Source organism: Myiozetetes cayanensis, unplaced genomic scaffold (genome assembly GCF_022539395.1).
Source record: "Myiozetetes cayanensis isolate MyiCay16 unplaced genomic scaffold, myiCay2020 scf7, whole genome shotgun sequence".
Lineage (NCBI taxonomy): Eukaryota > Metazoa > Chordata > Aves > Passeriformes > Tyrannidae > Myiozetetes > Myiozetetes cayanensis.
Window position 1 is genome coordinate 2,657,205 of NW_026087964.1, and position 12,392 is coordinate 2,669,596.

The 12,392-nt window shown below is 42.7% G+C and overlaps 1 protein-coding gene across 1 annotated transcript in view; it reads right to left on the reverse strand.

Annotated features, from left to right (window-relative positions):
- Positions 1 to 12,392, reverse strand: part of PTCD3 (pentatricopeptide repeat domain 3) — an 822,782-nt gene that overhangs the window by 61,398 nt on the left and 748,992 nt on the right. The window lies entirely within an intron of this gene.

A 12,392-nucleotide genomic window follows, 5' to 3' on the forward strand; every position in this document is an offset into this window, starting at 1 on the left:
GACTCGCATGGTGGTCTGTGCAGAGCAGGGCTGGGTGCTCTGTGCAGGCTGGGAAGCAGAGTGATTAATGCAGGAGACATGAACGTGGCAGTAAAACCAGAGGGATGCTGCCAAGCTGTGAGGAGAAAGTAAATCACATCAGGAAGGTGAGATGTTTTGTTTCAGTTGTGTACTGAAATCTCTGCGGGCATTCTTCCAGTGCCAGCAGAGACAAAAACTGGCTGTAGATAAGTCAAAATAAAACATCAGAGAACTGCGTGTGCCCTGCCTGGCAGGTCTGAACAAAGCAAACTGTTTCCTTAGTTGATAAAGATAAGGCTTACTCCTGAACATATAATAAAGATAAGGCTTATTCCTGAATTATTTTTAGTATTATTTTCATAGAAGCCACAATAACTGCTGGGGGACAAAAGGACCCAACTGTATTTCACAAGGAGCCCCACTGGCCATAGGGAAGCCACATCTTGCCCTCATAATGGGGAACAGAGAGGGATCTGGCCAGCTGTGCACAGAGCATCAGGCAAAAGCAAGTATAAAACAATGACATGATCATTGGTATTAGATGTCAAACTGGTCTCTCAGCTAAGTCTTGTGGTTACAAGTATTTTTGTCAGTGATGTTCCCAGCACACAGCCAGAAGAGCAAGACACTTGTTTATCCTCAATTTGCCACAGGATGGCTGGACAAATGTCACTTAAAAGAACATGTGCAAACACCATTCTTAGTACACTGCTGATGATAAAGGGTCATAAAACAGATACTTTTTTTGTTCTTTTTTTTTTTTTTTTTTTTAGATGAAAACTATCACAGGTTTACTGCAAGAAAAACTGTAGCCATTTGAAGTTAAAAATAAAATGAATTTCTTGCTCTCAGCTGCTAAAACAAGAGCTGGACCAATGGCTGCCGTCTTTACCTGCCTATCTGGGAACACAGAGGGGTTATGAAGCTGGTGCTGAGAAGCTCCCATGGCCTGTGATTTCTAGGATTTCAAGGCAAAAATCTCTTCATCCCACCTTCATCCCCACACATGAGGAATGCTAAACCATCTTTATTTGCAAAGACAGGAAGCTCTGAGTTGGATTAGATTCCGTCTTCACCTGACCTTTTAGGAGCATTTCCGCTGTATTAAAAGCTCATTTCTTTGCTAGCGCTAAGTAAAGGTGGCTGGGGCAAGTAAACCAAGCTCTGTCTTCTTGCCATTAATTAAATAGTAGCAATATTGATTGAAAAGAAAGCCAAATACCTCATGTTCAAAGACAGCTACCCAACTTACTCTTCGTACCTTTCATCAGGAGCAACAAAATACCCTCCCCAACACAGTGATCAGAAGTATATAGATACGAATATAATTATTAGAGAATACAGTATCATTGTCAGCAACATTTATAACTTCAATGTGATTTTAATAGCTATGGCTATTCTGTGTGGTTTGCAAACCAGTGACTCCCTATGAACTCAGACTGATTTTAACACCTCTGCTTGCTGCCAAAGAAAAGCAGTGATGAGGTGACTGCCACTCTTGTGTGTGAGCCATCTGAAACATCATGTTTTTTCATCTCCAGTTCTGCAGATCTCTGTTTTTACCCATCAGAGGCTGCAGTGACTAATTAAATGGGCTTTTTTTTTTTTCAGTTTTCCACTCTAGTGTTTTAATACTCTTCAACCTTGCTTAAGGGCTCAAGCCAAGGTCTGTGTATCTGCCTGCCTGACGTTTATCTGACATCTGATGCTGGTTTCCCCTGACTGCCTCTAACCCAGCCCCCAGGCCTCCCACAGCTATGTGGACACTTGAGCCAGACACTCTGGCCTTCCTTGGGCAGCAGAGAAATAGGCACATTTAAGATTGGATTCACCCTCCTTCATGTAGCAAGGGTGACAAGACCTGTAAGTAGGAGCCCCACAATCATAAGTGATGGCATGAAGCATCTTCTAAAATCAAGGGGGCATTTGCAACAAATTTTATAGTGTCTTTTCAGTACTGGCTATGGAAGACACATTTGTCAATCTAACTACAGCAAGTGCAGTTATTGCTGGGAGAAGTTACTCCAGCAAACTCTCTGGGAAAGTCATCCCCCCAGTCTTTCACTCAAAACAAAAATCACAAGAAAACATCTTTTCATTTAAAGACTGAGCCTGTCCCCTGTTCACAGCAGTGGTGAATGTCCTTAGTGCTTGCAGTTCATTATGGAACAGAAAATTAGCATAATAAACTAAGTGGATTTCCTCTGAATCCACTTCACCTTTGCACCTGTTAATGTATTGCTTTCTCTCTAAAAACCAGTAAACTTCAGAGCAGTAAGTATTTAACAGTGACAAAAGTGCATTTCCATTTTCGGGAGGGAAATAAATTATATCAGTTGAGGATGTTTATACTAAAATATTTGTGGCTTTTGCTGGATAGGATGCCTCTGTGAAAGAAAACCTCATGCAAAAAGTTCAACCCCTAATTAAAGCAGTGATAATCTTTACAAGGGATTACAACACCAAAGGCCAGACTGACATCCCCCAAGTCCTACTGACAAAGCTTGCTGTCTGTTGCCTTGCTTTTAGCGGTGCCAGGAAACCTCCTGACAGTGAATTAAAATTAACTTTAGGGCTAAGAAAGGGCTCACTGGTCTCTAATCAGAGGAGAGAAAAAAAGTCTGTAAAGGGCCATTTAAGCAACCAGTCTGTCTTCCCCATTAATATTTCCCACAGGTTTTGGAAAGGCCTCTCTTTCTGCTACCATTCTCAGCACACAGATTCCTGGCCAGTTAAAGTCTCAGCTCAAAATAAAAAAGGCTTGAGATGACCTCGGGTTGCATCCCAGAGGAGATGTCTTGGCTCGGCTCAGATTGCCATGAAGGGAGTGCTGCAGGCACTGCCAGACAGATGGGAATTGCTGTTTGGATAGAAGGGATAGTGGGCAAGAAGGGAATATGGCAAGGAGACAGCAATGCCGGTGGAGGGGATGGTACTGCAGCACTGCTGGGAGGGAAAGGAAAAGCCAGAAAGAGCCCTGGTCCCTCTCAGTCCTGGTGCTGCCTTTGTGGTGCATTACAAGAGACTCTGTCACATCCTCTTCTATCTGCAAGGCAGGGAGCTCTCAGCAAAGTAAGGCAATGTGAACTGCTGCCACATTCACATGCTCCCAGGGAACATCTGTCCATCCTGAGTGTTCACCATGCTCCTGCAGAACCAGCGTCCCACAGCTGTCAGCTCATGGGAGATCACGTGTGTTAACTATGCAAGGCTTAAAAATAATATTCCAGCAAGGTGAACCATAGCTTTTTTTGATAACAAACAATGAAAAAATAACAAACTATGTTTCCCATTGTGTTTTAAAACAGAGCACGCTTCCCACAAATTATTTGGTGGTTTCTCACTCAGCACAGCACTTGAAAGCCAAGACTAAACATGCAGTATGTCCTCTTGGTCTGGCCAAAGAGCTGTATTTGTACTGCTGGTTCATTGAGGAAGCATCTAAACACCCAGGAGCTCACAGCCTTTAGCCACTGTTTCTCAGCAACACACCTTGCAGAAGAAAGAGAGTGTTCAGAAACAACATGCATTCCAAAGACAGGATCTCCTCCAACAGAAATAAAAACAAAAGGGAAACAAAAATAGAAAGAACAGATAATGCAAATTTAAGTCAAAGTAAAGACATACAAAACACACTGAGCATCCAAAGCACGGAGAAGGGCCAAAGATGCCTCCAAGCAATCCTGCAACTGCGTTTTCAGGTTACGTGCTTCTGCAGGAAGAATTTTCTATAAATCTATTCCAGCATCAAAACCACACTAATTCTGCTTCTCAATCTGAAATGCCACATCTTAAGCGAGTCATTTGGCAGCAGTGGGAAGGGTAGAACTGGCAAGTGTTGGTTTTGAAGTGGCTTGCCAGCCTAGCTGGCAAATAACGCTCTCCTCTGTCTTCAGAGCTGATTTATCCTGGCACAGGCATCTCCTTTGTTCTCTGGCACAACTCCAGTGCTATTAGTGAGTGAGTGTGATTTAACATTTGTACACTTCTAGGAAGAGCAGCTTTATTTCTGCTGTCAGGATAAGACATCTTCCACACGCAGGAAGCGTTGGTGGTCTCACTGCAGCAGAGAGGCTGGCAGGTGAGTCCACCCTCAGAAGGGGGGATCCCAGAAGCACTGCTGAGCCCTCAACTCCAAATGTACATCCTGCCTCCTGCCTCTGTGTTATTAGGGCAAGACAGGGGCACCCACTGGTCCTTGCTGTAACATCTTCCTGGATTTAGGAAGGAAACTCTTTTCCCCTGAGCTGTTGAAGCGAAATAATCTGATTTAGCAATGACTTGGAGTGGCCTGTTTTGATGAGAACTCTTTAAAAGAAAACCTGATTCTGAGAATGGGGGAAAAGAGAGAAATGAAGATGGTTTGGAGTGGTGCAGAAGACGCTCCTGTCATGTGTGACCTACACCTCTGACCATATGATGGCAGACAGAAGCACACAGACATCATGTGTTGTGGGCCCTGCTGGGCTTGGCACAGGCGGGGGACCAGAGACATTTGCTGGGGTCAATTTTTGAGAAAACAGCCTTGTTTCTGGAGAAGAGGAATCAGATATGGGATTTCTATGCTTGGTATACGAGATGTGTCAACACTGCCCAGTGCAGCAGCAATAACCTCATGCACTCAGAGGTTGTGTCCTTCCCCTCCGAGCACCAGTGAGCAGCCTCCTGTCTCCATGGCATGAAAAAAGGACTGTTTTGATCTGTCCCTCACTCGGCCTCCAACTTGCCTGTTCTTTTTCAAGACTTTTAATTGTTTTGTCCTGCTCTGATTCCTACTATGGCACAGTAAAACTGTGTGCTGCAGAGAGCATGCTTTATTTAATTTGTTATGCTGCTCTGAGAAGTAAAAGAAACTCTTCAATGACAGATCCCCGGCAGATCCTGAAAACCCTGCATAAACTCTTGACATGGCCAGGCACTATTTATTCACAACATAACATAAAGCAGGACCCTGTCTGCCTGTGGCACATTGTCAAAATATGCTCTTCACGCTTCCTGCAGCTGAGAAAAGCCTTGATGGGTTCTGGTAATTGCTCTTGCATGTCAGGCAATGCTAAATCAGCCCTTTCCTCCTCCTCATTACTCCTTTGGGCTTACAGAGAGCAGAGAAAATGCAACATATGTCAACAGAGACAGATATAGTTGGGTGTGTGTGGTTGGTTGGAGGTCAATGGTCACCCTTCAATGTGTCATGTAAGCAAGAATTCCTCTCTTCCCAAAGCAAAGGCAAACACTTGGATCTCAGGGCAGCTCCTGGGACCTGCCCTGCAGATGTGACTGCAGTTCAGCAGTCATTGCACTGCTGCCCAGTTATGCATCATCTATGTTATGCCCAGAGAGAGTTAACTTCGGACTTTATATCAGGCAAAACCACTTCTGAGAACGCAGGCGCTAATGCAACCAACAGCCTGCACATCTGCTCCCTTTCCCAGATCTTCCCCTTCCAGCCCTGGAGCAGAGCTAAAAAGCACATTGCCCTCCTACAACAGCTTTACATCTACATCAGTCTGCCAGCGTTTGTGCCAGGCAGCTGCAGCCTCAGTGCAGTTCTCCATTCTATCCACTCACTCTCTGCAGCAGTTCAGCCTCACTCCCAGCAAGCCGCCCTTCTGCTGCTCACACTAAGGAAGTGTCTTCTGACACGGCTCTCTGGCTCATCTGGAATGGAGCCCAGGCAGCAGCGCTGCTCTTGGAGGCTGCAGAGAGGAAGAGACAGGAGGTTTCCTTTAATCACAGCCTCTCTAGACTCTTCCTTTTCACTGTTCTAATCACTGCTTATCTGGTTTACCTCAAGCAAAGCTGCTGTGAGGGTTACAGTGTGGTTACATCCAAGCTAGGATGTTATGGTCTAGAGGGCTGGGCACTGAGATGGGTACAAACCTGGCTGGACAATCAAGCTCAGGGATCAGTTAACGGGGTGCAGTCCCCCAGGTTGGGGTCTGTCTGGGACCTGTCCTGTTTAACATCTTTATCCATGATCTGGAAGAGGTGACAGAGTGCACTCCCCCCAAGCCTGCAGCTGACCAGGATGGGAGGACAGGTCCATGTGCTGAGGGCAGGGCTGCCACTCAGAAGGACCTACAGAGCCTGGAGGAATGGGGTGACAGAAACCTTATGAAATTCAACAAAGACAGATGGAAAACCCTGGACTCCCCTGGAAGGAAGAGCTCCTGGCAATAGTACAGGATGGGGAATGACTGGGTGGGGAGCAGTTCTGCTGATAAGGACATGGGGTCATGAAAGACAACAAGCTGCACATGAGCCAACAGTGCCCTGCAAGTAAAGAAGGCCAAAAAGCAGCCTGGGCCTTGGCTGTATTAACAACATCATAGGCAATATGTTGACTATCCCTTTACCTAGAGCTCTACATGAGACATCTGGAGGGGGCACCAAGATGGTTGGGGGCTACAACACATGCCCCATAAGGAGAGACTGAGGAGACTGGAAACTTGTCCAGCCTGAAGCAGAAATTCTTAGGAGATCTGATTGCAGCCCTCGAGTACCAGATTATCAAGAATAAAGAGCCAAGCTCCTCACATGGGTCCCTCGTGGGAGGATGAAGAAACAAGAGGCATCAGTTGAAACACACGAGGTTCTGATCAGATAAATGGAAAAACTTTTTCTCTGTGGCAACATCGAAGCAGTGGAGCAGCTTGCTCAGGGAGGTTGTGCAAACTCCATCCTCGGAGATTTTCAAGCCCCAACTGGATAACATCTTGAGCAACTTGGTCTGACCTCAGAGCTGACCCTGCTTTGAGGAGGAGATTGGAGATGAGACCTCCTGAAATCCATTCTAACCCAAATTATCATATGATTATAATGTATGTAATTTATCTGCACAGTAATTTACCTACAAATGGAAAGTTTGCTTAAGTGATAAAGACTGGCACAAAAAAAGAATGTGTGTGGTCTGTGGTGTGTACATAATTCCCATTCAACAATTCCTTATTTTAAGTCCCAGTTCAAATATATCAAAGGTTACAGTGGATATGCTAAGTAAACAGGCTGATCAAAACCACAGTGTTGAAATTTAAATCAGCAGGTGATAAGTGCTTATATATGTCACTCTGAAGAAATCTACTCATTTGCCTAATCAAAACTCAGGAAAAAAAATGACAAATTGTATCAGTGATTTTTAATGGACATTAAAGATAACTGCTACAGGAACTGTACAGGAATTACTAATGTTCTAGAAGAAAAGATACAAAGTTCACTTAAGTTCAAAAGAAAGGAAGCTTGATAAACAAATCTACAGACTGTGCCTTTTACTTGATGTTTTATATTGATTCAGTTTCTATTTTAACCTGGACATTTTCAGGAATGGCTGGGGCAAGGGAGAAAGAAGGACGAGAAAGAAGCCAGAATAGTCTTCCTTTTGGTGCAGGCTGATGTGATAGTATTTAATATTTCTGGAAGGCAGACCAGCAACAGTCTTGTGGCCAAGGTACATCTCCTGGCCAGCTAAGTCACAGAGGAAGGGCTGTGACAAACTCACAAGGCTGTTTGTCACAGTGGGCTGGATGCTTTTCTCCTCTCAGACTGCTTCACTCCATGTGCTCTTAAGACATTTACAATCTCATAAAATTATTTAAAGTTATACTTGCTCTGTGTTACTAATGCTTTATGGCATTAGCTAATTGCTTAACTGAGGATTTAGAAAAGCATTAAAATTTTTTTCTCTGAAAATTTATTATTAATATATACCTTACAATATCTGCTGTTAAGGCTTTGTACAATTATTAATAGACTTAAAACACTATGAATCGCATGACAATATTTTTTTCTAGGAAAAAGAAACTCAAAAGGAAGGACACAAATCATACCTGGTCTATCATCGTCATAAATCATGTATTTGTATTGATTCTTCTTTATTCTAACAGTCCTAAGTCTGTCTGCACCAGTTAAAATGGGAAGTATGAATATCTCTATTCTGTTTCCCATTAATTCACAAAGCCAACTTAGATGGTTGAAGAAAAAACAAACAAATTGATTTGCATCCACCCCTTTAGACCTCTGACTTCTCCACCATACAGTGTATTGTTTTTCTCCAGAGCAGCACACTACACATAACATCACCCCTTCCATCTAGGCTGTATTTAGGATTGCACTGACTCGCTGCATTCCCCTGGGAATGAGAAAGGCACTGCACCTGCAAGCATTAATTTGTTTTTAATGCTTCCAGGAAGAACACATTAAAGATTTTAATGAGGGGTGGTTTTTTTTTTTTTTCAAAATAGTAGGCAGTGCCAAAAATGCACGCGGGCTTAATCATGGTACTGAGGTACATGAAACACTGAAGAAATTAGGGCAAAGACAACAAGGAGGTGCCTGCACACCATTAATCACCTGAAATGTTTGGTGGAGGTTATAACAGCTGGATGATGTGGGGTTGGGAGGTAGAAATAATCATGAGGATATAAAAACTGATACTGGGTTGGTTGGAAGCTCCACCCAGCGCAGCAGTTTCTGGCGGCGGTTGAGGGGATGTGAGCAGGAAAACAGAGAGAACAGGGCAAATGCGTCCTGTACCACCCCAAAATGCCTTCCCAAAAAGCCCCAGCGACTGACGAGTCAGGAACTTGGTGAGTTAGACCAAGAGCCTTTGATGATTCTTCAATCGCTTTTTAAGACCATGCAAATTTTGGTATCCTCTATATCCTGAAGCAAAGACTTCTTCTACCTTAGCTATAGACTGTAGGAAGTATTAGCTCATCTTATTTGTTTTGAGCCTTCCAAGTTCTACTTTCATCTGCTGTACCTCAGTTCTTGTGTCTGATAAGTCAGTGAACAATCTTGATTCTTGGTCCTGATTTGGACGCCTGAAGATTTTACTCAGACTGTGATATTATCTCCCCCTCCACTGCAGACTGAAGAGACCCAGCTGAGTTGGCTTTAATCCATCTGGAAGTCCTCCTACTATTCCTGACAATTCTAGTAATTTTTTAAAAAATCTTTTCTAGTTCTACCGTATTATTTTTGAGGTAGGGATACTGGAATTGCACAGGCACTTAAAGGTGCAGGTGCAACAGGAATTTATACAATGGCATTTATTCTTTTTCTTTTGATCCCTATTTCTTAATAAATTTTAACAACAATCTTAACAGTTCTTAATTTCCATTTTGATCATTGCTGAGCCCAGAGTTGACGTTTTCCCAGAACCACCTCTCATAACCCCAAGGCCTTTTTCCTCAGTGGTAAAGGTCAACTCAAAGTACCTCAGAATAAATGTAAAGTCAGAATTGTTTTCTTATATGTTATCTTTTCATATTTGTTTGATTTTACCATCATCTGCCATGTTTCCAGTGACTCTATTAGTAACATATAGAGTTTTTCTCAGTTAGCCCTACCCTAAATTACTACCATCAGCACATTTTGTAAATCACCATTCCCCTCCATTCCTATCAGTTATTTGTCCATATTTCACAACCACTAGCAGCCTATTTTTTTTACTTCCTTTGAGGAGGAATCTTACTGATTACTTTTGGAAATCACCATAGGTGGTTAATTGAATCTCCATGAGCTGGTTGACTTCTTCAAAGAAAGCTTTTCTGAGACACTAATTTGCTTCAAAAAAGCTATAATGACTTCCCCTAAGGCATCATCTTCTCCATGTGTCCACTAAGCATTTTCTGTTCTTTAGCATGATTTCTACTTATTTGCCTAGCAAGGACATGGGCATCCATGTCTACAGCCTCCACAACCTCCTCTGAAATCCTTAAAAAAAATCTAGTGTGACATGAGCAACTCTCCAGACTCTCCTGATGTGTGGGTAGTTTTAAATGAGTTAGAGACACCAGTTAGCACCTGAACCACTTCATCTCTGAGCTGCTTGAAAACTCCTGGTTGAACACCATCTGGTCTCAGCAGTTGGCTGCAGCTCATTGTGTTAATGCATTCCTTCACCTTTAATACTTACACTTTAATCCAAGGCATGTTTTCCCAATTACTCCCCTTAAAGAAGCTGCCCAGTAGGGGAGTTTACCCACGCTCATCCTTCCCATTCACAAATGCAAAAATAAACCTAGCTATATTCTTCTCCAGATGTTTTTTTTCTGTATATTAAACAATCTCTTTGCCTTACAGAGCAGTCAAACTCCGGCAGGCTCCCTGATTTGTTCCAGGAAAGACTTGCTATTATTTTTTATATCTTTTGCAAGCTGATCCTTAAACCTCCTTCTGGCTCCTTATCACGAGGTTTCAGTCTCTTCTCTTAGGCCCCTTTTAATGAGAAATGTATCTTGTTTTATATTGCTTCTCTTTTCTGAAAAGAAAGCAGAATACTACTGATTTTTTTTTCATGGCGCTACAAGAGTGTTGAATCCAAGGATGCCACAGCTACTACTACAGCGTGGTTCTTTGTTAGTAATATTATGACAATTTCTGGGACCAAACTAGAATCCCTTTTCCTCTTCTGTCTTCCCAACTAGCAGTCATAGACAGTTTCTAAAATGTTAAGATACAAAAAACCCCACTAAAATTGCAATTTAGTGCAATTACATATTAAAACTACCCCATCCCGTGACATTTACTCAACTTAATTTGTGTTACTGAAGTCACAACTGTGTTTCCTGTCCCTCAGATTCTTATCTCCCTGCCTTGTTAGCAGGACTGGTGATGCAGTCCTAGTACTGTATTTTTCCTACTTATTTCTGGGACTTCTGTCCATTGAGACCCTATCTTATTTATTGATGGAATTAACTGCCTTTCAACTAACCTTTCAATGTAGGAGAGCAGGATTGGACATGAAAATGAGAAATATCCGTGTGGTTTTGCCTTTGTCCTCCATGCAAATTGGGCAGGTCCCACCTTAGACAGATGACTAAAGCCATCATATACACTGTTGTAGGTATACAGTTTATGTCTAACCACAGAAGAAACTGCACTTCTTTAAACTACCATGGAAAACAGCCTGTATTTTTAGCAACAGACACCCAGTTACGAGAGCACTCTGTTGAGAAAATGCTTCTCTGTGAACTACAGTGGGACTGCCTAAGAAATTCTTCTGCAGTTATAACAGCAGTGTCACTATTCTATAAAGCATTCACCAATCAGAATAAACATTAAAGCACAACACAGCTTAGCAAAAACACTAGAGCTGTGCCACAGAAATACAGAGCCATTTACTCAAAGGGAGCATCCTTCTGAAGTGGTGACTTACCTTACCCCAAGCATCAAAGTAGGGCTGCTGGAACATGGGAAGCAGCAGAGTCTGTGATTCAGACCCTTGAAAACTGCAAAATTGATGACTGGAGCTGAAAATTTTATTCTTGTATGGACCTAGTTACTCTCAGAGCTGAGATCTCTGAGGTGTCTGAGGCAGCAGTGGTTTGCTCCTGTTATCCAGTGATAACAACTGAAAGGCATCCAGGGTCCCAGTTTCCCTACAGAACAGACATCTCTGAGAATCCACAAGTTCATATCCACAGATCTCAGAGATGACGGTGCAAATGAACGAACATGTTCTGAAATGCTGCTATTGCTCTTTTTTGTTTTTTCCCCCCATAAATGCCAGGTTTTTCCCTTTTAATGATGTTTTTTCTTAGAGTTTTGAAGGTTTTATTACTGATCCACTGAGACCACTCCTGCATTTTTTTTTAAATGAATATAATGCATCTTTGTTGCAGCTGCTCTTCTTCAAGGCTGCTTCAAAGCCTGATTGTGTCCTGACTAAAACCCAATGTGACAGGCCCTGTGACATCCTTGTGCATGCCTGGCTGTACAGTTGAGGTCTTTATTTACATCTTCTGGCTTCATCTGAAAGGCTAAACTAATGAACAGTTGCTTGCAATTAAGGAGAAGGACGAGAGTTAAGGGCTAATCCTAAATAAATCTTCTGTCCTCAGTTGTGCCAATGGCTGGAAGAATGGGGCAGGGAACATTTTGTTTCTGGTTTATATATACTTTCTCTTGAATTGTGCAAAAAAGCGATCAAGGATCTGCCCTGACTACAACTCGAACCACCAAACAGCCAACAGAACACAGAAGCAATGTCTCATCTGCTGTAGAGAACAAGAGATGTAGTTTAGCAGAAGAAACAACCAATATATGGATTTTAAAAAAGTCAGTGTTTATCTTGTATAAAATTTCAAAGCATCCAAGCCATCCTGTTTCAGGACATGTGCTCATCCACCCCTTACAGCAAGGGAACATATAGACTGCGTCAGAAAATCATGGTTGCTTTCAGATCTCCTTGTGCAGCAGTTCTTCCGATGGGAAAGCAATGTGGACCTCTACCACATCACCCCATTTTAATTGGGAATGACAGCGCAGGGACAGTTTTATCCTACCTTGTCTAAGAGCAAGAGTTTCCCCTGCTCTCTCCCGACACGGCCTCTGCAGTGGGTTATGCACTATAATACCAACACTAACAT